Consider the following 27,358-nt stretch of genomic DNA (forward strand, 5'->3'; position numbering starts at 1 on the left):
TCATTCTTTACACCGAAATTCACAGTTGATGCTTCCTGTGCTTTTCCTCTCTTCTCCCTTCGATTTGTGTTAACGAATCGTTCTTCTTCTTCTACTCCTTTTTGTCCCTTCGATTTCGATTAGAGTGGTTACGTACCATATTCGAGTGGTTTTTAATCGGACGATTAAACCATATTTGAGGTGTAAATTCTTGAGCGATTACATACTGTGCATACGTAATCGTAACAGTGATCTGGGCTGTTTTATCCTGGAGGCGGTGCGGTTGTTAGTCTACCTTGCACAAACTAGGGTAGTGCCGCGAAACGTCTTAAAGAAAGCGACCTGATCGTGACTCACCCCGGCAATTTCGTTCGGTATATATTTTTAAATTCGAAAAACAACATTTATAAATATTGAAGTATGTTTGTGTTTAATGATTATTATTGTATAATAACGTTAACGCTATATGTTGTATTTAAATGTAGCTTTTGAGAAGATTTTTTTCCGATGCCATTTTAACTACTGGATCTAATGAAGTTCTCAAATCTGACTCAGGTATGAAGATTACTTTATACAATTTTGTAATTGGTGTTTAAATCACTAAGTGGTGTTTCAGTTACTAATTAAAGTTTCAAACTCTTGCTTCAGGAAACACTATCCAAGAGCTATTAAATAGCGTTGATTGAAGGAACGAAGACATATTGCCAATTGTTTCGGACCAAGGAGGTACATGAATGTTTCTATTAATTAAATGTTATTACGTTGTTGTAAATTATGAATATGTTTAGTGATATTATTATATTTTGTATATGTGTAGCTCGGTGCTGAATTTACGCGGTGTTAGTTGTCATTAAGGTCTGTTACAAAATGCTAACGGGCACAACTATTCGTTTGTCAAGACAGGAGCTGCTTGATAAGCTAGTCACTCCTCAAGATGAATGTGGCTTACTGGAATATAGAATACGAAAACTATAAGTGCCGATCTGAAAAGGTATTTATTTCTTTTACTACATTTCAACATTAAAATGCACTTCCCTATTGATATAGCTATTTTTTTTATCTTGTTTTTCATTATTATTTATTAAAACAATTGTCTAAAGGGAAAACGTGTAAGGCTGTATGGATTCGAATTTTGTGGAAGTAGTGAATTAAGTTTGAAACAAGCGGTTGCAGCTCAACCGGTTTCTGCAACAATTTGTTCAGGCGTTGAGATTTTCTCTTATGAAAAGGTAAGACCAACACTTATTTAATTTTGCTTATTTCATTATGGATAGTTGGAGTTAGGCTTAAGATGCAATGTTTTGAGTAACGTTAATGCTAGTTATAGCGAGAATATTTTCACGAAAGTCTCACGAGCACTATTTTGGTTATTAACTTCCCTAAACTATACCCCACCCTCTCCCCTGTTTTCCGGCTTGGGATAGATATAATTGAGCAATTGTTTTTCGGGATGAATTCGGCATAATTTTTGTCGGGTTAAATAACACTGCTTTTTGAGTAATCATTATTGAAATGAATGTTGAAAGAGTTGAGATTTGAATATTGTTACATGAGATGTTATGTTATAATGTTGGGGATAGAATGTTTTCTAGAATGTTGAGATGGTACCGGTTGCATTGGGTTACAGTGAATATAGGAGAAGCTGCATATAGTTATATCTAATTGTGATGACTCATCACAAGTTAGTTACAAGCTTAAGGACTTGTTTGCTTACACTTATTTCAGCTAATGAATATTTATTTTAATAGCTTCTCTTCAAATTGAACTCCTTTTTTTTATTGGAGAGAGGATTTGTCTACAGCCTACAGTTTTTGTCTCTTAGAGTGAGAAACTTGAGAGCAGTCAAAGATATTGTTAGAAGAGCCTAAATGTTATCTATACTAAATGAACATTAAAATTAACATCAAACATTTCTAGTACTAGACGATCCTCTTGCATCCATATGCGAATAAGGCTCCCTTGCATCTATATGTGAACTACGCTCCCTTGCTTATATAACAAAAAAAGACTACTTAGTGAAAATATTCAAAATCACAATTAAAATACTTAGGCTTCTTAAAAAAAACAATTAAAATAGTTAGGAATTAATCACTAATCAATTTTTCAGGCCATATTATCATTCCAACGTATACAACAACAACAACAAAAAATGAACCACCTACCATTTAAACGGTCTTCGACGGTCTGAGAGTTCTCTGAAACTCTTAGCTCCTTCGCTCACCGGTGTTTCCAGTTGTTGAGTCAGATGCTGATGTACATTGCATTCCATAAAACACATTCTGCTCTCACCCAACCAAACAAATAAGTACCCCCCACGACTGGCACCTAATAATACACACAGAAGTATCCTCCTTTTTCTCGTTTACGGACCACAACAACAATAAACAAAGTAACGACATGCAGATTCAAACATAAATACCAGAAAGGAAAGGGATTTAACTAAGTTCTCAAAGAAAGAAACTTACATCAGCAACTAGAGCACCAGCGTTGTTCTTCACCGTCGATTCTCCTTCGTTCGTCTTCTTCATTTTCTTCGCATCCTTCGTCTTCGTCTTCTCTCCTTCGTTCGTATCCTTCATGTTTTTCGCAACCGTCATCTTCTTCGCATCGTCAGTCATTGTTTTCTTTGAATTTTTGGGTTTCATATTCTCTGGGTTTGTGTTGGAGAACTTAGGGTTTTTGTTTGAATGCGAAAACTCAATGTTTCTGAATGTTAGCAATGACAAGGGTCTAAAGAAGAAAACCTTTTGATATTCCCTTTCTAATTGTGTGTTTTTGGGTATTTTTATAAAACAAAATTTAAGTTTTTTTCGAAATTAAAATCTTAAAACTTTAATTAAAATTAAAAAAAGAAAAATAAGTTTTTTACACGTGGCAAGTAAAAAAAACAAAAAATAAAAAGAAAAACCATGTTAGCGCCACATATGCGCATTTGGTGAGTTGAATGTAGGAGGGTGGTTATCCGATTTTTTTTTTTTTAAGGATGAATTTCAAACCGAATTTTTTTTAGGGGGTAAACCGGAAATAACTATGTGTTTGGTGAGAGTTCACACAAGAATTTCTCTAATATATATTACAGGGGTAAAACACTATTAACCTATATATATATATAGGGGAATGCTAATACACACCTACTTCAATTTTAGAAGGTGTGCATTAGCATCCTACACCTATCTACTTTTGACAAAAAATACCCTTTTTCTCTATTTTTATTGTCATTAAAGACATGTCCTTTTAAGTAATTTCAAACCACATTAAGAGTTTCTCTCTCTTTCTCTCAAAATTCCTCCCACGCGCTCACTCAATTGCTGTAACACACAACACAGGTCCCAAATCTCCAGCTATGCGCCGCCGTTGCCAACGAAATTCTGCGCCGCCGTATTCCATTTGAGAGCAGTGCTGGAAGGTCGGAAATGCATGCCGGTAGAACGACGTTGATAACAACACCAGCACCGACCTTGTTGTTTTGATCTAAGAACATGAAGATTTGTTTTTTTGTTAATAATTGGATTAAATTTGGATCATGGTTGATTTCAATTGCTTACGGTTGGTTTGTTAAAAAAAAATTGCTTACGGTCGGTTTCTATGGCATCTCCACCTTCTGCTCCAACAAAACCAGGTGAAGGTTTTTTTTTTCGGAAAAAGAGAAAAAAAGTGTGTTAAGAAATTACTTAAAAGGACATGTCTTTAATGACAATAAAATAGAGAAAAAGGGTATTTTTTGTCAAAAGTAGATAGGTGTAGGATGCTAATGCATACCTTCTAAAATTGAAGTGGGTGTGTATTAACATTCCCCATATATATATGAGAGATATTTTGAAGGGGAATGCTAATACACACCTACTTCAATTTTAGAAGGGGAATGCTAATACACACCTATCTTCAATTTTAGAAGGTGTGCATTAGCATCCTACACCTATCTACTTTTGACAAAAAATACCCTTTTTCTCTATTTTTATTGTCATTAAAGACATGTCCTTTTAAGTAATTTCAAACCACATTAAGAGTTTCTCTCTCTTTCTCTCATATATATATATATGAGAGATATTTTGACTCCAAGAGTAACTCAATAGAGTTACTCCAAATCCCCACCTTCTATTTTAATTTAATCTAACAGTTTTAAACTTGATTTTAATATTAGTGGTGTGACCCTATTATACACCTTCCTTCTAAATACCTAATTACGTTAATGAACTTCTCTTCTTTCATTCTCAGGAAACTTAATTCAATCTACCGCTATATGATACACCTTGAATTACACCGATGAATTATTCAACGTCTGGATTTTTGTTCTGCATCTTTGCATTATTCTGCAATTGGAGTCAATTGATTTCCGATCAATTATTCTGCAAAGAACAACCAAAAAATTGTATTACACCATGTGTAAGTCTTTAAACTTACACCAAATCTCAACTGTTATAATTAAAAGAATGCAGATTAAGATGCTAATAGGAGATTATTATGAGATACTCCTTGATTTCTCATTAATTATTATTAGTTATGGTTTATGCCTCTCTGATTGCAGTGTCCGCATCTACCCCCTTTCTTTTTTCTGTAAAATTGATGGCGAATCTTGGTTTTCCTTGTTAACAATTGTAAAATTGATGGTGGTGCTTCTTCCTTGCACCACAAAATTCATAATAATATAAAACAACAGTAATCAAGCAATTATCAATCTTGATTTTCTATAATATTTCAAATGTCCAATCCACTGTTTTGTGAGATTTAGGTCAACGATACTTTTTGATTATAATTATTTGATGAACAAGCTGAGCAATAGCGTATCCTTGTCCCAGAAAGTATATTTCAAATAATTAATGAGGAATCAAGAAGTATCTCATATAGTGATAATCTCCTACTAGCATTTTAATGTGCTTCCTTTTTATTTATTATTAACTTAATACTGGCCGTTAGATCAAATAATTATAACGGTTGAGATTTAGTGTAAGTCTAAAGACTTACACATGGTGTCAACAGATCCTACCTTATATGCGAGCGGATCCTCTCTTGCTGTGCTCTCTCCTTCAATCTCTCCTGCACTATTCACAGCCCTTGGATTGATCTAATGGTTGAGAAACAAAAGACTTAAAATAATTAAAAAAAGTGATATTAATTTACTTTGACTTTCGTTGTTTTTTTTTACTGGAAGCTTTTGCTACACAATCAGTCCCCTTTGTTCTCAATTTTTTATTTATTTTCTTGCTATAACGTTAAATTACATGTTGAGGGTGATGTTGTTGGCCTCTTAATTCAAATGATTGTATAGTGCTACAAATAATTAGCGATATCACAAGAATATAGTCGGTTGAAAGAGAAATTGCTTTGTGGCATCACAATTTGGATTTGCAGACACAAACTAGAAGAAGCCATAATAACTCTTAAGAAATCAATAAAAAACAATTGAAGAACGGTTCACTACAATTTCGGCGAGAACGGTTTCGTGCAATATAATAAGGTTGTGCACTTGTGTTCTATTATGCGAAACATGTTTTGTTTTAATAATTTGTTCTATCAGTTTTTCATCCGTTAGATTAATACAATGTTTGGATTTTATTGTTGAGAGGATTGAAAGAATAGCCGGATTGAGAGGATCCAGATCCACCTTATATATATATATATAACACAACCTAATTTATCTTATTTCTCAAAATAGACTTTTAAGTACAAAATCTGTGTGAATCAATTTTATCAATAAAACTTAAAGTAAATTACACTCTCCTCCCCTCAAAGATGCTTGAATTACACTTCCCTCTCCCTCTTATGTTAAAATACACACTCCCCTCCCTTGAAAAATAAAATTTATATTTCCCTCCCTTATAAGATGCTTGAATTACAACTCCCTCCCTTAATAATTAAATAGACACTACACTTTAATCTATTTTAACATAAATAAATATTTTTATGATATATTAATTTTGAACCACCATTTAAAAAAATTATTCATTTCTTTATAATTTAAATGTCAATGATACGTAAATTTAAATATTTTGCTATTGATTTTATAATTATTTAAATATTTTGCTATTGATTTTATAATTTAGAGTATAAAGTTAACTTTTAAATAACCATGTTTTATTGTCTTTAGTAATTTTTCACATATTTTAATTTTATTTTGGGTTGTTTCATATTTTATAATAGAGTTTAAAACTACATGTTAATGAAATTGTGAATAAAAAATAGCGAAAAATATGTATTCAATTTTTTATTATATTAAAATAGACCCGCAATACTATTTTTTTGGAAGTGTGTTAGATTATGTTTTTTTTTGCAAGATTATTAGAAATAAAAAAATATTGAGGGAGTAAAGTGTAGATTTTAACATAAGAGGGTAGAGGAATGTAATTCAAGCTTCTCTTAAGGGAGGGGAGTGAAAAAATTTCTAATATGTTTTGAATAAGAGGGGAGGGAAGTGTATATTTTAACATAAGAGGGGAGGGGAGTGTAATTCAAGCATTTGAGTGGTGGGAAGTGTAATTTACTCTAAAACTTATGCCAAGCAAAAAAGATTTGGTTTAAAATCAAATCATCAAAATAAAATTCAAATCTTTATTTGATGGCAATGAACGGCATAAAAAATACATATATAATTAATCAAACCAAAATATAATTGATCAATTATTATGGGTACATTAACATTCATCTCCAAGTGCATCTCACAAAAATGAGCATTGCCTTCATGGTTTCATTCCCAACGATTGAGAAAAAACAAAATCATATACTTATGTTTTGAAACAAAAAACGTAATTGGATGATCTTCCTTCAAAAAAAAAATTGGATGATCTCTCAAAAAAATGGGATGAAGTCCGACAAAAACATAAAAGATATAGGCATAAAAGCTCAAACCAAATGAGAATTGGCTTTTTTATCCAAATTTCATGATTATAATAAATATCCAAAACCAAACCAAAAGATGAATTCAAAACAATATTTCATTAAACAAAAACAGAACACTGATTATATGGTGAAATATCAAATACTTACGTTTTTATCAAATTATTTCACACCCGAAACACTTAAAGAAAGTTGAATTCAACTAAATAACAATCCAAATTTTAATCCTTCAAAAAAAAAACAAATTTTAAGTATAAATATCAGTATAACTTTTTTTTTTTTTAAGGAAAAATATGTATAACTTAAAATTGTATCCTACACGGCAGTTTAAAATTCTCAATCGATACTAGATAATGAAAGTGGAGATGGATTAATACTCCATGAATATTGATGTAGTATTTTTACAACAATCAAAAGTAAGTATTTTTGTGTATCGTCTCCACAGGGACTAGCGCGATATTCAAACCATTCAACAATCAATATTGTTCTAAGTGTATGAATTTAAAATGCTTGTTTGTGTAAACCTATTTAAACTATTTAGCATAAAAATAAAATGAGAAGAGATTAGAGTCATTTCACTTGAGGTCAGAGACATCAACCAAGCGTAACAACTGTAATCTCTCGATCAATTAACAGGTTCTAGCATATTAAACAATATTATCACAATCATTTCTACAATATCCTTCGTGTCCAAAGTGATATTGTTATTTCTAAGTTATCGTTTTAAACATCGATTTCCCAAACACTTAAAAGATAACAAAGTCGATCGGATAACTTAATCGACGATTTCCCAACCGATTAAATGTCCGAAAGCATTAAGTTCTTGATTTAATGTGATTATCAAAGATTAGTCAAACGTGTCAAGAGTGATAATTTAAGATAGATTGTTATTCCAGTTCTAGATTCAAGAGTTCGTGTCCAAATCATCTTGAATCTCGATGAAAATATTAAAGACGAGAATAACAACAATATTGAATAAATACTAGAACCATATATTAAATGATCAAGAAATTACATAATAGCTAGGTTGAATACCTTAGAACCACAAGGTTTAGAAGCAGCTGCATATGTCTATGACAACTTTGCATAGGATGGAAGAAGATGAAGATTTCATAACAAAACTCATGATGTCTCAATGAATCAAGTATTAAACCTACTTCTAACTACCTTGCTTTGTGTTTCTCTCTAAATAAATGACAAACCAAAATTCTCCCCAAAATGAGCTACTGCCCAAAACGTGTTTTCCTTTCCCTTATTCCATGGCGTGATGCTCCTTCCTTGCTGTTGTGTAGCGCTTCTTATAATTGCTTCCTTGTGGCCTATTTACCTTCCAATTGTTTGCCAACGTGACTATCCACTAGACTCAATAATAACAAATGATAATTCCTTTGTGGCCTAGTTGCCTTCCAAAACGTGACAGACCTTGTCTTGTGCGGCTGCTTTTTTATTGTTTCAAACCATTTCCCTTTCTTTTCCTTTCAGCCGTTCCTTTTTATCATGAAAGGCCAATTGATTTTTATTTTATTCATTATGGGCAGCTAGCACTAAGACCCACATATTCCTTGGTTCCATTGTCCAACATACACGCACACAAAGATATAAATAATACTATAGTATATATAATAATATATTATATCACATACATATATGTATATCATATAATATATATAAATATATGCATAATATTATTTGCAACTCTCTCAATTAAAACTAACATAAACTCATCTAAAGACTCACAAAATGACTATGAAAAGACTCTAAAAATAATGTATGACTAACTGTCATCAATAATCTAGATTCAATAAAATAAAATTACAATTTATTTAAAATTACTCTAAATTAAATATTAACTAATAGAAATAGAATTAAAACTTAATTAAAAAGACTCTAAAAATGTGATATGACGGACTGTCATCAAATATCACCGAATCAAACAAAAAACCCCAAATTTAAAACCAGGGTTCATAAAATTAGGGTGAAACTTAAAACTTAGACACAGTATATTTTAACTAAGAGATTCCAATAAATCAAAACATAAGACCCTCTGATTGAACATGAATATGAACGACGACATGTTTGATTTATTAAGGATACTAATGATGAGGTATTAGGAATAAACTTTGATAGCAGTCCTCTCGACAACAATGATAAAAAGAGAGGGCATGCGTGTGTTAGCCAATATATTTTACTAGCTGTAATAAATGTGGTCAAAGTATAGTTGACCTAGATTTAAAGAAGATTCGAACAGAGTGTTGTGTTGAAAGCAAATATGGGTTCGAAGATGCTAGAAGACTTCGATAAAGCAGTTTTCGAAGGTGGTTATCAACAGTTATTCTTTAAGTCAGTTTTTATTTTAAGTTTGTTTTCAAATAAGTAAAACTGTCGACTTGTGGCAGTTGTAGTTTGAATTTCAAAGAAGTGTAGTTATTTCTAGACTTAGTATAAATAGTAGTTTTTCATAGGAAAAACGGGTCACAATTCCGTCATACAAACTTATACTCAAAGTATCCGTATGGAAGCGAGAAACGAGTCACAAGTTGCAATGTATGAATCTGTGTACCAACCTTTGTTTAATCAATGCAATTTACCCTTTGTTCTTTAAGTGTTCTTGCACTTTACTTTATTAAGTTCGATTGAGTTCAAGTGGATTGAATTCGATTGTTTTCATCATATTTCTTATATTTTTGACATCAAAAACGCAGAATTTCTAACAACAAGAACAAACACAATATGTCCTAAGATTTACTGGTTGATCTTGCAAGTTACCATTTGTAAACCAGCGGTTGTTTACGAAAATCCAACGTAAACAAATTGGCACGCCCAGTGGGACCGTTTGTGTTTTTGTTTATAGTTTTTGTTAGAGTTTCTTTTAATTCTGGTCTGTTTTGTTGTGTATGCAATTAAGAAACAAGAAATTGCTTCTTAATATGACACGCGCTAACAACCAAAAGAAAACAAATCCAACATCTTCAAATGAAGATGTGGATCAAGTGACGGTTGAAGATGATGTTTCATCCCCAGGGAATGTTAGAACATCCCAGGCTATTCCAACTAGTAATACAGTCATTCAAACATCGTCTCAGGCCATGCCTTCGATGGCCACAGTAATTTCTCAAGCCATGCCTTCGATGGTTACCCAAACTTCACATGATTATCCAAATAATACTTCTATTCAAGGAGTTTGGGATCATAGATCAATGCCATATGGTATGCCATCATCATTGATGCAAGGCTTACAAACTAGTGGTAATATGTTTTCAGAGAATTTAAATGTTTCATTACCACCACTTTTTGGTCCTGGGGTATCTACAACATATAGAAGTCCCCAACAAAATTTAACCAACGCTTCTATGGCTGCCATTAGGCAAACTATGGAAGAAACTAATCATGATATGGTTAATATGATGACCCAACAAATTGGTACTGTCATAAATCCTTTAATTCGAGACACCAACACTAGTTATCAACGGTTGTCTGATCAAATGGAAAGAATTGCCAATTTCTTTGGCGCTCCACCAATCCAAAATAACCCATTGCCTCAAAATCGAAATGTGAGGGCAATTGAAATAATTGCTGATGAACCAATGGTTCGAAATCATGAAAATATTGTCCAACCACAAGTAGTACGACCACAAGTTCAGGCAGAACCTGAAAGGCAACCCATTTTGGTTAATAGAAACCAGGATGCCGATCAAGTGGTTTTACAAGCCCGTCGGAACAATTTCGATGGTCAGAATAATATAGCGGGTATTGTCGAGGCCTTGTTAGCCCAAAGTGGTTTTAATATGGGTTTACGTCGACCAAATTTTGTGTCTCCTTTGTCTGAGTATGTTTTAGATGCTGAATTGCCTAGAAATTGGAAAATTCCAAAGTTTACCAAATTTGCTGGAGAAACTGATGAATCTACTGTCGAACACATTGCTAGGTTTCTCATGGAAGCAGGAAATATTGCAGAAAATGAAAATTTGAGAATGAAATATTTCCCAAGTTCTTTGACAAAAAATGCTTTTACTTGGTTTACAACTTTACCTCCTCATTCAATTTATAGTTGGAACCAATTAGAAAAAGCTTTTCATGAACAATTTTACATGGGTCAATCTAAGATTAGTTTGAAAGAATTGGCCAGTGTTCGACGTAAAAGTCATGAGTCAATAGATGATTATCTCAATAGGTTTCGTCTCCTTAAGGCTAGATGTTTTACTTCTGTTCCAGAATATGAATTAGTCGAAATGGCTGCTGGTGGCCTCGATTATTCTGTTCGAAAGAAATTAGATACCCAGTACTTAAGAGACATGGCCCAATTGGCAGACAGAGTTCGACAAGTTGAAAGACTTAAAGCTGAAAAAACTAGAACTCATAACAAATTTTCTAAAAAAGAAAAAATTGCCTATATAGAAACAGGAGATAGTGAACCCGAATTCGATTGGGGTTTAGATATCGTTGAAGACAATGATATAAACCTGGCAGAATTAAAAGATGGACCTCCATATGCTTGTAAAATGTTGAGGCCATCCAATGGAAAAAATCCTGAAGATCCCAAGAGTGACAAATATCCTTCTAAAACTTATACCTTTGATATTACTAAAAGTGAAGAAATTTTTGATCTATTAGTTAATGATGGCATAATATTGGTGCCACCTAATATGAAGTTACCTCCTTTGGAACAAAGGAAGAAAAGAGGATTTTGTAAATTCCATGGTTTTTTAGGTCATAACCTATCTCGATGTACTCGTTTCAGGGATTCTGTACAAAAAGCTCTTGATGAAGGGAGGCTAAAATTCGGAGAAAAACCAAAACAACAAGTGGATGGAGATCCTATGAAAAAGGCAGAGTCCATGTTTGCTGATATTTCTATCAATATGGTGGAAATTTCAGATAATATTGATGTAGAAATGGTTACTGAGGACCATCGAATTGAAGAGCCAGTGGTTACTGATGATCAATTGGCCAAGGAAATGGAGAAAGCATATCCAAAGGCTGAAGAAGATTTGGTTGATTTTTTAAACCGATGTAAAATATCTAACACCAATGCTATGCTTTGTCCTCGATGTAGTGCAGTGTTCGATAAAGAAGCTGCGAAATCAGTTGAAGGATATCAACCTCAAACAAAACGTAAAGGAGGGTGGTTCGAGAACCGTTCTAAGTTTGGCTTTAACAAAAGAGGTGTTCCTTACAAGATAAAAACTTCAGAGAAGTATCAAATGAAGAACCATAAGAAGACGTTAGTTCCTTCATCGAAGTCTCCTATTGATACTTGGGTTTTCTCTGGAGGCAAGAAAACTGGTCATTCTGCGCCTCCAGCACCACCAACAAAATGGGTAAAAAGAGCTGTCAAAGTTCCAGACCAACCAGAGAGTTCTAATCCTAACAAGTATGCTTACAAAAATAACTATAAAGGTAAGAATCCTATGACTAGAACTCAATGGCGCCGTTTTCAACGCCAGAAAAAGGAAGGAGTTTTAAAAGATGTCACTAATGGTGACAAAAGTAAGGGAAAACAACCAATAGTTTTCGAAATGGTTAAAAAACCAGCTACTGAAAGAATTTTCCCTCCATTATCTTCTGCTTTAAACATCCCTAAAGGGGATGATGATATTCTAACTTCTACTTTTTCAGATTCTGAACCAAGTCTTGACATTATATGTGTGGTTTCTGTACTACCAATTGAATATGCACATGATGTATCTTCGAAGGCCAATCATGATGATGAATGTGATTTCACTGAGGAAATGGCTCGTCATAGACCTCTATGTTATTATGTTATGAATAATGGCTGCATCGAAGATCAACATGCAGTGTTCGAGAAACCTGATGATAACATGAAGCTTCATTTAAAGCCTTTGTTTATTCAAGCTAAATTAAATGGTGTTGGAATTAACAAAGTGTTGGTAGATGGTGGTGCTACTGTTAATCTCTTACCACAATCTTTTCTAAGGAAACTTGGTATTTCTGAATGTGATTTGAAACCACATAATGTAGTGCTCACTAATTATGAGGGATCTACTGGACAATCTCTTGGTGCTATCGAACTAGAATTGGTAGTAGGAAGCATAACCAGAGCAACTGTGTTTTTGGTAGTTCCTTCTAAAGCCAATTTCAATGCATTATTAGGAAGGGAATGGATCCATGCTGTAGGTGCAGTTCCTTCTACAATGCATCAAAGGATTGTGATTTGGAGGAAAGATGGTTTGGTAGAGAATATTGAGGCTGATCAGAGTTATTATTTTAAAGCTGAAGTTGATAATCAAGATATCAACAAAAAGAACTTTGACAAACAGCTTCAATTTATTGCACCATTCATGGAAAATGATGCATCAAGTTCTATGACTAAAGAAGAAAAATTCTTTGTAAAACTTGCACCAGAATGGGGTTTTCGTTGGAAAACTGCATTCGACGATGACTTCGTAGTGGTAAACAACGAAGATTGCCATGAGAAGATACCTGTAAAGGAAAAAGATTTGCTGAAGACAAGAAGTACTTCGTACAAGAGGGTCACTGATGACCAAGGATGTTCAGCAAATGGAATCTCACCAACTAGGTGGGATATCAATAAGTGATCAATGGTTGAGCCCAGCATATGGGAAAAGATTACGGCTTATGTAGCCGAGAAAAACTTCGATTTGGCTGAAACAGCCAAAGAAGAAGAGGTCTTCGATGCTTCAGTGGAAAATAATTCTGATGACCTCATTGATGATAAAAAATTAGATTGTATTTATGATGATGAACCTTTGGGTTTTGAAGAAGATCCAATGGGATCTACAATAAAAATGAAGGCCCAAGATCCTCTTGAAGAAGTGGATATAGGAGATGGTTCTGTAAAAAGACCAACATACATAAGTTCAAAGATTCCTAAGAGCTTCAAAGATCGAATTGTGGCGCTTTTGAAAAATTACAAGGATTGCTTTGCTTGGGATTATCATGAGATGCCTGGTTTGAGTAGAAAGGTAGTAGAGTTGCAATTGCCAATCAGGACAGACAAGAAACCAGTGAAGCAAATTCCAAGAAGGTTTGCACCAGAGATTCTACCAAAAATAAAAGAAGAAATCGAAAGACTCCTCAAATGTGGCTTCATCAGGCCTGCAAGGTATGTTGATTGGTTAGCTAATGTAGTTCCTGTTAAAAAGAAAAATGGTAGTATAAGAGTTTGTATTGATTTTAGAGATTTAAATCTCGCTACTCCCAAAGATGAATATCCTATGCCAGTAGCAGAAATGTTGGTAGATTCTGCAGCAGGTTTCGAATATTTGAGTATGCTTGATGGTTATTCAGGTTATAATCAAATATTTATTGCTGAAGAAGATGTTTCTAAAACAGCATTTCGATGCCCAGGGGCATTAGGATGTTATGAGTGGATAGTAATGCCATTTGGTCTTAAAAATGCTGGTGCTATATATCAAAGAGCAATGAATTCAATGTTTCATGATTTTATTGAAGATTTTATGCAAATTTACATTGATGATATTGTTGTGAAATCATCTTCTGAAAGCAAACACTTAGAACATTTACGGTTATCATTCGAAAGGATGAGACAATATGGATTAAAAATGAATCCATTAAAATGTGCGTTTGGTGTTTGTGCAGGTGATTTTTTAGGATTTGTTGTCCATAAAAAGGGCATCGAAATCAATCAAAATAAGACTAAAGCTATAATGGAGGCTAAAGCACCCTCTACCAAAAAAGAGTTGCAGTCTTTATTAGGCAAAATAAATTTCCTCAGAAGATTTATCTCTAATCTCAGTGGCAGAGCGCAAGCATTCTCGTCATTACTTCGATTAAAGAAAGAGGAAACTTTTAGATGGGAGCCTGAACATCAAAAGGCATTTGAAGACATAAAGTCATATTTATCTAATCCTCCTATTCTTTCACCTTTGTTGAAAAACAAAAAGATGAAGTTATATATAGCATCATCTGAAAGAACTATAGGGAGTATGTTAGCACAGGAGGATGAAAATGGTATAGAAAGAGCCATTTATTATCTTAGTAGAGTTTTAAGTGATGTTGAAACAAGATATCATCCTAGTGAGAAACTATGTCTTTGTTTATATTTCTCATGTATGAAACTTAAACATTATATAAAGCCTTTTGATGTTTATGTTTATTCCCATTTCGATATTATTAAGCACATGTTATCTAAACCTATTCTGCATAGTAGAGTTGGTAAATGGGCTTTGGCACTCACAGAATATTCTTTAACTTATCAATCTTTGAAAACTGTGAAAGGCCAAATAGTGGCTGATTTTATTGCTGATCATTCCATTGAAGAACCTGTGACTGGGGGCATCGAAACATTTCCATGGACATTGTATTTCGATGGGTCTAGTCATAAAAATGGTTCTGGAATAGGTATAGTTATTGTTTCACCAACAAATGAGGTAACCAAATATAAATTTCGAATTAGCCAATATTGTTCGAATAATGAGGCAGAATATGAAGCCTTAATAAATGGTTTAGAGATTTTGCTCGGACTGGGGGCAAAATGTTTAATTATTAGAGGTGATTCTGAATTAGTAATAAAGCAAATAACAAAAGAATATAAATGCCTCAAAGAAACTTTGATAATGTATTACACTATAGTTAATGCATTACTTAAACATTTTGTTCAAATTGAAGTTCAACATGTTCCTAGAGCAGAAAATCAAGAAGCTAATGATTTAGCTCAATTGGCTTCTGGGTACAAACTTTCGAAGGAACAAGAGCAAGAGGTTATTGAAATTAAAACAAAGCGTAATTCGATGGACATTGTGCCTAACAAATTGTTAAGACCAAAACTTGGGGGCATGGAAACATCTCAAGGATACCTTCAGAGTGCAAAATTTTCTGAAATTTTGGTCATTAACAATTTGGATGATGATGATTGGCGAAAACCCATAGTCAATTTTTTGGAAAATCCAGATGGCACAACTTGTAGAAAAGTCAAATATAGAGCCTTGAGTTATGTGATAATAGGCAATGAATTATTTAAAAAGACTCCAGAAGGAGTTTTACTTAAATGCCTTAGTGAAGCAGAAGCATATTTGGCTGTATCGAATACTCATAGTGGTGCTTGTGGTACACATCAAGCAGGCCATAAAATAAAATGGCTTTTGTTTCGACAAGGTGTTTATTGGCCAACCATGTTAAAAGATTGCATAAACTTTGCTAAAGGTTGTAAAGAATGTCAAGAACATGCTGGAATTCAAAAAGTACCAGCTAGTGAATTACATTCAATAGTAAAACCTTGGCCATTCAGAGGATGGGCCTTAGATGTAATTGGGGAAATCAAACCTAAGTCATCCAAAGGCTACAAATATATTTTGGTTGGAATAGATTATTTCACTAAATGGATAGAAGCTGTTCCACTAAAAGATGTTACTCAAGATGAAGTTATAAACTTCATTCAAAAATTTATTGTTTATAGATTTGGCATACCAGAAACTATTACTACAGATCAAGGATCTGTATTCACTGGTCGAAAGATGGTAAAATTTGCTGAAGAAATGGGATATAAATTGTTGACTTCAACACCATATTATGCTCAGGCAAATGGTCAGGTAGAAGCAGCAAATAAGAATTTGATTACTATAATCAAAAGAAAAGCTAGCCAAAAGAAAAAACCCAAAGAATGGCATGAGTTTCTTTATGAAGCTTTATGGGCAGTTCGAACTTCTCCTAAAGAATCTATAAATACTACTCCTTTTCGATTAACATATGGCCATGATGCTGTATTGCCAACAGAAATCTTACTTCAATCTACTCGAATTCAAAGACAAATCGAAATTCCAACAAATCAATATTTGGATATGATGTTGGATGAATTAGTAGATATTGATGAAGAAAGATTGATGGCTTTAGAAGCGCTTACAAAGCAAAAAGAAAGAATAGCAAAAGCCTATAACAAAAGAGTTAAATCGAAATTATTCCTGCAAGGAGACTTAGTTTGGAAAGTTATTTTGCCTATGGATAAAAAGGATCGATGTTTAGGAAAATGGTCTCCTAGTTGGGAAGGACCATGGAAAATTCTAAGAGTTTTTTCGAATAATGCGTATGAGATCGAGGAACTACAAGAAGATCAGAGAATTCTACGCATAAACGGTAAATATTTGAAAAAATATAAACCGATGTTACAAGAAATTAAAATTACACAAGAGTAATTTGATTCGAAATAAAAACTTGGCATTAATTTAAAAATGCCAACTGATGGGCAGGTTACATTGAAATGCTTAAAATGGAAAAACCATTACAAAAGAAAACACAAAGTACTTAAAGTCTAGAAAGCATTTAGAAATGGTTTTCACCATTCAGTTACAATCCCAAAACGATCGAGAAACCAGCGAATTTCTGTATCGAGACGACACCTGAAGCAAGCATTGACCAGGTAGTAGTCATGATCTGGCCCAGGTAGAAGTGAATACCAGCCTCCAATTCTCCCATCTCCTGCACAGTTGTGGTAGTTGTTGCAAAAACGACGCCTAGTAAGCCAAATAGGCATGGGCCTATTCCACCAAGGACAGCGAAATCGATAACTCGAAGTTCCTCCCAAAATGTCGCTTCGAAATTCTGCCAATCGATGTGTCCATGCAAGATCTTTGAAGTCTTCGAGGATGTTTTCTGGCATAGGCATGGAGAGCGCATTGATGAGAAGAAGGTAGTACCTTGCACTCAGAGAGCCAGTGGCATTGATAGCAGTAGTAAGGAGGCGTTTCATTTCTTCAACGTTTGGATTAGCATCCAACATGTGTTGAGTGCTTCGAAGAATACAGAACATGGCGTTGCCATGATTCCAGAGTCTAAGTTTAAAAGCAAACTTAGAATGAGCCACCATAGCATTGTTGTACCATTCATTGGGGTCGTAGAGGAAGTAGAGGACATCATTTCCAAAAGCCCTAGAAACTTCAGAATCCTCACTGATGCGCCAATGCCTGCTATTGGTATGGCGAAAAGCGAAAAGATCTTTCCTGCTTTGAGCAGCAATCTTTGCAGCAATCTTGACTAAAAGATCATCACTCAGATTATCAATGGTGGTCATGATGATTTAAGAAAGAAAAGCTTTGAGTAAGAAGGATTTTTTCAGACGAAGACGAAACAAAGAAAAAGAGTGATTTTTATAAAAGGGAAAATCATATTTATAATGGAGGGAAGTTGAAAGAAGTGGCTCAATCAAACGGTTCTTCTTGCTTTGAAGATGATGACACGTGGGAACAGTTATTCCGATGGCCAATGGTTACTTAACTTCGTAATCTGAAGGAAGTTTTAAAGGTTTTATTTTAAAAAAGGATTAATTTGTGTTAAAAGGCCATTTATTTGTTTTATTTCTTTTCAACTTCCTAGGCAAGTTTAACTTGTTGGGTTAAACAAAAAGTTACTTTTTTGTTTCCTCATCATTAAAATGTCTTGGAAATTGTTCCAATCTTATTTGGATTTAAATAAAATTTAAATTCGATACAAGAAAATAAGAAAGGAATTTCGATGATTGAAAAGAAATTGTCGTTCGAAATAGAAAATGGTCCACAAATTGTTATAAAAACATTATAGACCAAGATATTCGATAAGGCTGAAATAAAATAAAAGTCTTAGAGAATAAAATGGAAACAGAACTAAATCTCAAATGATGAGATGAGTTTCTCAATTTGGCTTTTGTATTCAGCCAATTGGGTATCGAGAGCATGGTTGTCATTTGCAAGTTGAGCAATGGTAGACTCTAGTTCCTTGGAGAGCTTGAATTTGTTAACAGCTTCATTGGCTTCTCGATTTCTGGCTTCATCCTTAGCCAAAATTTCAGCTTTCTGAGCTTCCAGTTCTTTAATCTTGGCATCGATGTCAACCACTTGCTGCTTCGCATTGTTTCGCTCTTGTTGAAGAATTCTAAATTTCTCTTGGAAGGATGACAGTTCGATCACAATTTGATCATGATGCGCTTTCTTCTCTGCCATTTGAGCTTGACCAGTTTTCCTCTTCTGGAAATTTTGATTAGCACTCTCCAACATTGGTTCAAGATAATTAAACAGGTTTCGAAACTTCCAACCAGTTGGGAGAGCACCAAGTTTTTCAAATAAACTCTTGATTTCAGCAAGAGCTCCAGCATCTTTTTCAATCAACTCTAGCAAGTTGGCTTCGATGATCTTCTTTTGAAATTCTGCTAGCAGGTTGTTCTTTGAAGTCTCAGAGGGATTTCCCTTGGATGAATCAGAAGTTTGGCCAGTGCTAGTTGAGAAAAGAGTATTACTCTTAGCTATCAAGGCAAAGGCATTGAAAGGATCATCTTTGGCCAATCGATCGATTTCTTCCAGATCGATCATAGGGGCATCTTGTTGAGCAATCATCTCTGCATCACCAGGAGCATCTTGTTGAGTAGTTATGTTTGTATCTTCAGTAGCAAAGTTCGATACATTATCTCCAAGGGTGGGTGCAGAATGAGATTGGTCATTGTTAAGTGATTCATCATTTACCAAGTCATCAGTGGGTGTTTCTGCCTGTTGTTGTTGAGGAGGATCCACTTTAAGACCTTCTGGACTGCTAGCATCATCATGCTCATCCTCTTTGTCTTCAGCAATTGGTGAAGTGGTCTTCGAAGAAGGAAGAACTTGCCCATGTTGTGATGGATTAGTTTGTTCTTGTTCGATACCCTAAAAAGAATAAGATAGATGCTTAAAAAACAAGACATTTAGAGATATTTCGTATAAAATATGGTTTCGATAAAATACCTTCGAACCATTATCACCAACATGTGAATGAGCACTAGAATGAGAAGTCTTTCGACGACGTTTGAATGGTTTAGATGGTGAGATGGGGGGAGAACTTTCAGAAGCTTCCACTTCGACTTCCTTTTCTTGGACAAGTGATATTTGTTCTTGTTTTCTTTTCCTTCTTCCTTCAGTATGGACTTTGGGAAGTGTTACTTTGGAAGCTTCGATCTGTTCTTTAGTTATCTCCACCTCACTATCATCATCAGAGAGATCGACAGTTGCTTGTTCTTTCTTGCTCTTCGATCTAGAATGTCCTTTTGATGAAGTTGTTTTCACTTTGGGTTCCTTTGATTTAGGAGGTTCCTTCGATGCAGCCTCAGATTTCTTCGATTCAACTTCTTTAGTTTGGGAAGCTTTCTTTTTCTTCTTGTCAGACTTGCTTTTCGAAGTGTTCTGGGTGCTGGCATCATCGAGCTTTGCTTCTCCTGGAGTTAAAGGCAAAGCTGAAATATGTGATTATACAGATAAGTACTATTTCTTTTAACAATAGTATTAATGTGTTTTAGCGAAAGAAAAAATCATACCCATGATACTGGGAGTTTCGATTCGAACTTGGGATAATTCATAGCCAAGTTCACCATTATATTGGTATAAATTGCATTTAGCATAGGTTACTAAATTATTTTGTGGGAATTTGAAATTATAAAGTAACCATTTTGGGTATGGTGGCCTGAAGGCCAAAGCAAGATTACAAGATGGAAGTCTTGCTAGTCTCATTTTCTTTTCTAAAACATAAAGATATTTATTGGGTGTTCCAGGGGGAAAAATTGTTTCTGAAATTTTCTCTCGAACTTTATCTCTCAGAGTTTGAGCAGCATAATATACTGTCCTCTTTGGATGTAAAGGGTCATATGTTGTTTGATAATATCTTTGAAATTGCTGAATTTCTTTAATGTGCGTACCTCTAGTCTTCTTGTCTTTGTTCTGCAAAGTGTGAAAAGTACTGGTCAGTTGAGGCAGCAATTCATCGGGATTCCCTCGATTGGATTGGCGTATGTAATAATTTCGCCACCATCGAAAGAATGCTTCAGAGCATGCAAATGATGTTGAGAAATATGTAGGCTCGAACACAGTTGTTCTCTTGGCTTGAATTATGGATTTCCACACAGGTTCGATCAGAGGAATTTTCCATTCACTTATACTTTTGAACAAGGAGCTGGGTTTTGATTGAACCATACCAAACTGTCTAGCTACATGGTTAGGTTGATAACCATATACTCCATAAGGGCTACCAGGTGTAAGTCTGCTAGATAGATAGGTAGGGGTCAAATAAGCTTCCCATATAGCATTGATTTCTGTTTTATTGGCTTTTTTCGAAGTAGTAGGAAAGTCCTCTTTGAACCAGTTAGGTCCATATTTCCTAGTGGTAAATGGTGCCATCATAGGGGTGAAAATGAAACAATCAAGCAGGGTTGTATAAGCATTTTCAAAAAGTTGTTGTGAAGACTTGTTCCCATCGGGGTGAAACATAGCTAAGCCTATACCTTCAGTGGTCTTGTCTGAGTATGCTGATGTGTAAGAGGAAGGTAGGATCGAAGCAAGTTTTGATCCAAAAGTGGCTAAAAGCCATAGTTGAAACAACCATATGGGTCCTGATACAACTAAATTTCCACCAGTTTGGGGATAATCTCTAAGATTATTAGTTGTTTGGTTAAGGGTTTCATATAAAGAACCCAGAATCAGTTTGCTTAAACAGATATCTGTTCCTTCATGCAACTGACTAGCTAGACACATGAATTTCTTAGGGACTTGTACTGACCTCGAGCAAAAAACATGCATAGATAACCAGTAGGTCAAAAAAGCTACATGTTCATCTGCAGATACTTCAGCACATTCGGTATCATGGTTGTTAGCTATAAATAAACCATAGGCAGGGCTATCGAAATTTACTGAGTATTGAGAAGTGGTAACATCTGGATTAAAGGTGTATCCAGTTGGTTTTAAGCTAGTAAGACCAGCCACATCTAAAAGGGTAGGAGTGAGCATTCCACATTTCAAGTGAAGGCTGTTGTTCGATGGGTTCCAAAAATGTAAAGCAGCAAATATCAATTCATTATGGTATTTTGGACCATATCGAGATATTTGGATGAGATCAAAAATCCCTTTCTCTTTCCAAAATTGGCCCTTTTGTTTTTGAACTTTGTCTAACCAAGCAATGTATTCTGGATAAGTTTTCGGTTCAGTCCTAATTTTGGATTTTACAAAACTTAGGTCAAAAGGACCTTTTGTGAAAATTAAAGGAGGTTGAGTTTCAATGCATGGGAAAAGAGAGTTAATCTCTGGAGTTTCAGGTTCTAGAGAAATGGGGCCTAAAAATGCATATGGAGTATCAGTACAAGGGATGATTACCTGGGTTTTCCAGATAGCTTTTTCAGCTTCATTGATCTCTGGTTCGTTCATAAAAGCAGGAGCAGCATTAACGATTTCTTTAGTAAAATCAATGGGTTCTTCGCGATACACATGAGAGGTTCCTGCTGCGTTCGTCATTGTTTAAGTGTTTTTGTGAGAATTTGATGAATAGTTCGTGTTTAAAGATAGGAGTTGCAGAAAGTTCAAAGTTTTTTCTTCGAGAGAACTTTTTTGGCGGAGAAGAGGAACAGTGAAAGTGAAAATGAAATGGTGAAAAGTGAAAAGAGTAAAGGTGAGTTTGCTTCTATATGGACCTTTGATCATGACACATGTCAAGATCTTATTTTAACAGTTTTACCATTAAAGTGTTGTCTTTTCCAATGATAGAGAACGTGGCCCACTAACTAAGGTTGTGGGGTCAGTATTTAAAGGAAATTTGAATTAGTTTTGAATTAAATACTGACATCATTCATTTCGATGGAGAATGTTAGTTTTTTTTCAAAAACGTCTTTTTCTCCTTCGGTGAAATCGAAAATGGCGTTTCTGGGGGGCAATTTGTTAGCCAATATATTTTACTAGCTGTAATAAATGTGGTCAAAGTATAGTTGACCTAGATTTAAAGAAGATTCGAACAGAGTGTTGTGTTGAAAGCAAATATGGGTTCGAAGATGCTAGAAGACTTCGATAAAGCAGTTTTCGAAGGTGGTTATCAACAGTTATTCTTTAAGTCAGTTTTTATTTTAAGTTTGTTTTCAAATAAGTAAAACTGTCGACTTGTGGCAGTTGTAGTTTGAATTTCAAAGAAGTGTAGTTATTTCTAGACTTAGTATAAATAGTAGTTTTTCATAGGAAAAACGGGTCACAATTCCGTCATACAAACTTATACTCAAAGTATCCGTATGGAAGCGAGAAACGAGTCACAAGTTGCAATGTATGAATCTGTGTACCAACCTTTGTTTAATCAATGCAATTTACCCTTTGTTCTTTAAGTGTTCTTGCACTTTACTTTATTAAGTTCGATTGAGTTCAAGTGGATTGAATTCGATTGTTTTCATCATATTTCTTATATTTTTGACATCAAAAACGCAGAATTTCTAACAACAAGAACAAACACAATATGTCCTAAGATTTACTGGTTGATCTTGCAAGTTACCATTTGTAAACCAGCGGTTGTTTACGAAAATCCAACGTAAACAGCGTGATAACATCAATATGGTTAACGGCGGTTGTAGTGTGTATTGAGATCATAACCTCTTTTATATATTGGATGACCATCAGGGTGGGTCATCCAACTATTTTTTTTTTTTTTTACAAGACAAGGTCATATCAACTAATTAAATATTGTTGATCACTAATTAATTAAGGCTCACAATTGATAAATAGCTAATATAATTATTATTATTACGATATTTACCCACATAATCATATCGGAATATTTTTTTAGTAGTGGGCCGGTGTTTGAACCTCGGACCTTGCATATTTTATGCATTGTCCCAACCAACTGAGTTAAACTCACAGGGACAATCATATCGGAATATAATTAAATAATAAAATGTTCCAACATATATTTGTGTATGGTATTTAGCAATAAGTGGAACTCAAGTAAGTGGAGTTGAAAGGGCAATGAGTGAAATAGAAAGTCCGGTGAACGGAGCAGAATTGAGACGTAGTATTTAAACTCAAGTGGTAACTCTAATTAGTGATTAATCAAAATCAAACCAAACACTATTATTGGATGTAAGCACAATTGACCGAATTCCGCAATCAATTTGTGTGTCATCTTCATCACTTTTAGTTGTTCATATTTTGTTTTCTGATTTGTTGTTAGTCAACGTAATGTTTTGTTTCGAGGTGATAAAGAGGTCATGAATTCATGAACTTGCTACACCTAAAGGTTGCGTTGGGGCACCACAGTGCACTACAATGTATTTATGTATCAGTAACCTCCATATATTCCAACTTCTTGTTTATATGTCTGCCAAACAATCCATAATACAGAATTGCACTCGTTAACTCATTGTTACTTTGTACAAGTTTTCGATTTTTTAACGAGTACAAAAAAATTTCTTTATTGGAAATATTTACTTTAGGGCCTTATTATTAGTCTCAGACGAAAAAAATAGTGAGACAAAAGATTTATAAGTAATGTGAGGTGAAAACAAGGTCTCTTTACTTTGTTTGAGTTCAAACCAAAACTAAAAGGAGAGAGGAGTTTAAGTAGCATAAAGGCTCGACCCTCTTAAATTCAAGTACAACTAATGTCGTAAAATTACGCCTCTAAGACTAGGGTTTAGACATGGATCACAAGGCTAGACGATAAATAAAAATGGATGTGACTTCAGTTTTGAGGCTCAACTTGAGTATAAGCCTAACTTCTAGAGCAAGAAGATGGGGTCCATATGAGAAGTCTTCAACAAGACCAGACAATGATACTCAAAAACAACTAAGGAGCAAAATGATCCCTCTCATAAGTCTTTAACAAGACAAGCAATACTTTTCATTCAGAATTAATATCAGATTGCAGTCCTCAAAACCTTGTAGTTTCTATAGATTTTTATTTCTTTTACGATTCCCTTCTTTTCTTATTGAAAATATTTACTTTTAGTACTTTAAATTTAACATTATGAAGGCAAAATAAATATAAAAAGAAAAATATAACGTGACCCTATGGAATTACCCTTGGTACATAATGAATTGAGTATTTTCACAAGTTCACCAATTGCAACTTACAAGAGGACACAAAATTTCCCATTATAACACAAGATATCAGTTTTTACTATGTGAATTGTGAAGGAATGCCAGCTAATAAAGAAGGAAATAAAGCCTTCAAAATTGAATACAATTTTTACCACAAACTTACTTGACTCTTAAGCAAAAGGGAAAGCAAAAAGAAAAATTAACAATCATTGGAAAGTGCTACAAAATTCCCAACCAATCCAACACATAAAAATGAAATTCATGAAATGAAAATAAAGTTGCAGCATTTCCTGCTTACTGAGTTGGTAACTTTTTTCAATTTTTTTATCATTGTCACAATGAAAATAAAGTTGCAGCAACAACTGTAGCAACTGCAAATATGAACATCATTCCATTTTTGTCCTTCAAACTCATAGCAGAAGATTTATCACTATCATCTGCAGAAGCAGGACCAGGACCCTCTGCAGATTTTTTCTTAGAATCTTTACTCTTTTCTGGAGCCGGAGCCGGTGGAGGAGACTTGGGAATGAAGAAATCCTTAGGAAGAAGAACTTTATCAACTTGATAAATAGCAAGTTGATGATCAGAAAAAACACTACCACCAACAGTAGCATTAACAACACCAGTTGTTAAATTCACTTGAGTCCCTGAACTTGTTATGTTCAATGCTAATCTCTCAGGATCATCACCAGCTTGTGTTCTAACTGGATTGCTTAAAGTATCAAAATTTGAGAGTGAAACAAATGAGGGTAGTTCATGGAATTGAATGAGTTCATTCTTTTGTTGATCATTAAGAGAATTGAGAAAACCAGGTTTGAGGGTAGAAAAGGAATTGTCATTTGGTGCAAAGAGTGTTAGTCCATTGTTTGAGTTTAGGAGTTGTGCATTGATTTGTGTGGCTACTTGAGTGGTTTGGAGGAGGCGGATAAGGGTGGTGAATCCGCCGGCTTTTTTGAGGATTCTGATAATGTCTGTTGGGGCTGATGATGGTGATGGTGCTGGTGATTCAACTGCTGAATTTGTGGTGGTGGGATAGAAGAGGACTATTAGGAGAAGTGAGAGTGTGAAGAGAGGATAGTTCATCTTCACCATCTTGAGTTTGTTGAAAGGGGAGAAGAGAATGGAGAAGTGGACCTTGAAGTGGGAATGAGGGAGTGAGTGATCAAATTTATTGAGGATTCAAAGGGGTTATCTTAAAATTAGGTGGAATGTTTAATTAGTAAAATTTAGCTGTTATAATAAGTCCTGTCCAATTAATATGAACAAAAGAAAAATATAAGCTTCTACGGTAGCAGTATATATATTTGTTTTTTAAAGTATTAAATTAATGATCATTTTAATGAAATAAAGAGGATTTGTAGACTTTTATATTTTAAGAAAGAGGAGTGTTATAAGAAAAACATCATTTCATTGTTTATAATAATCATATTAATTTTTTTTACATTTTATGATAAAAAATAATCAATGTTCATTATCACGAGTAATAAAATAAAAAATTCATAAAAAAAAAAACAAATCAAATTTTATAATTTTTTTTTAAAAAATCTATAACAAAGGAATCAAAAAATTTACAATTGTTTTTTTTATTTTATTTTAAAAAAAAGCAGAATAAAGGGCTCTAAATGATATATGTTAACATTTTATTTTAAATATGACCCTACATTAAATACTTTTAAAAAAATAATGAGATCCACTTATTTGGGATAAATATATTTATATTGAACATGTATAAAAGTAAAATAAACAATTTATACATTTTAAAATGTATGACTTTTTCGTATAAGTGGAAACTAAAAAAGAATTCAAACTTTTTTTTTATGGGAAGGAGGAAATATTATTAGTAGCATATATATTTGGTTGGACATTATTTTTTTATTTTATTTTTTTGACTAATTTTGTTGGACATTATTGAAAGGTGGTGTGTCAAATGAGAGAGATGAGACATTTCTGTAGTAGCCACTTGGATTTTGCTTAGGAAGGTAGCAAAAACAGAAGGAAATCTCAAGTGGTTGTGTGGGCAAAAAAAGATGAGTATGATTGCTTAGCATTCACTTATAAGTTGAAATTGTTCTGAAAAAAAAAAGGTGAAAGAATCAAGTATTTGCTGCTATCTTAAGGAACAAGTTCTATATTTTATTTCTTTATTTACTTTTTTCCAGTTTTAGGAAGTTTGATGATGATGATATTTTGGGTTGGCTAGTTTGTTTTCCGGAGCAATTATTTTAACCCCTTTTGTTTAAGTTTTTATTTTATTGCATTATGTGATCAGATAAGGTATAAATTATTTTGGCTCATTTGAGGTTCATTTTATTGCATTATGTGATCAGATAAGGTATAAATATTTTGGCTCATTTGAGGTTCAAAATCACAAACCATATGGTATATTGGTATATGTACATTGCCATCAGTCTATAAAACATTAATTAGGCTAAGCTTCAATTGACTGAAAGCTTCTTTTTTTTTGGTAACACAATTGACTGAAAGCTTCAAACAAGCTATATTAAACTTAGTACATTCTCCCAGTGTCTTAAATTTTATGTTATTTAATTTGACAATTTTAAACAAATCAAAAAATATAATTAATATCGTATGGAGAATAGGAAATATAAGTCAATTAACAAAAATATCATTCATTAATGATAAAAAAAAAATATAAATTATGGTTTTAAATTTGAATGTTACTCGTTTGATTCAAATTACATGTCATTCCATATATTTTGAATCAGAGTAACATTCAAATTTAAAACCAACACACAGTCATTTTGACTTGATCTTGAATT

At 33.8% G+C, this 27,358-nt stretch overlaps 1 long non-coding RNA gene and 1 pseudogene across 4 annotated transcripts; both read right to left on the reverse strand.

Annotated features, from left to right (window-relative positions):
• Positions 1 to 1,602: 1,602 nt before the first annotated feature.
• Positions 1,603 to 8,723, reverse strand: LOC146950759 (uncharacterized). Of its 3 annotated transcripts, XR_015027693.1 has the most exons (4): positions 4,964 to 8,723; positions 2,445 to 4,325; positions 2,142 to 2,304; positions 1,603 to 1,968 (listed from the first exon to the last, which is right to left on the reverse strand). It is a non-coding gene; the product is annotated as an uncharacterized LOC146950759 (long non-coding RNA). The 3 variants fall into 3 exon arrangements; XR_015027692.1 differs by having other exon boundaries at positions 1,603 to 1,964; positions 2,142 to 4,325; XR_015027691.1 differs by having other exon boundaries at positions 2,142 to 4,325.
• A 15,831-nt stretch (positions 8,724 to 24,554) lies between these two features.
• On the reverse strand, positions 24,555 to 25,786 carry LOC146950760 (fasciclin-like arabinogalactan protein 12 pseudogene; annotated as a pseudogene). Its single transcript, XR_015027694.1, has one exon. The product of XR_015027694.1 is annotated as a fasciclin-like arabinogalactan protein 12 pseudogene (transcript).
• Positions 25,787 to 27,358: the final 1,572 nt, after the last annotated feature.

Source organism: Medicago sativa, chromosome 2, assembly GCF_051527215.1.
Source record: "Medicago sativa cultivar Bolivia chromosome 2, Bolivia_mono, whole genome shotgun sequence".
Taxonomy (NCBI): Eukaryota; Viridiplantae; Streptophyta; class Magnoliopsida; order Fabales; family Fabaceae; genus Medicago; species Medicago sativa.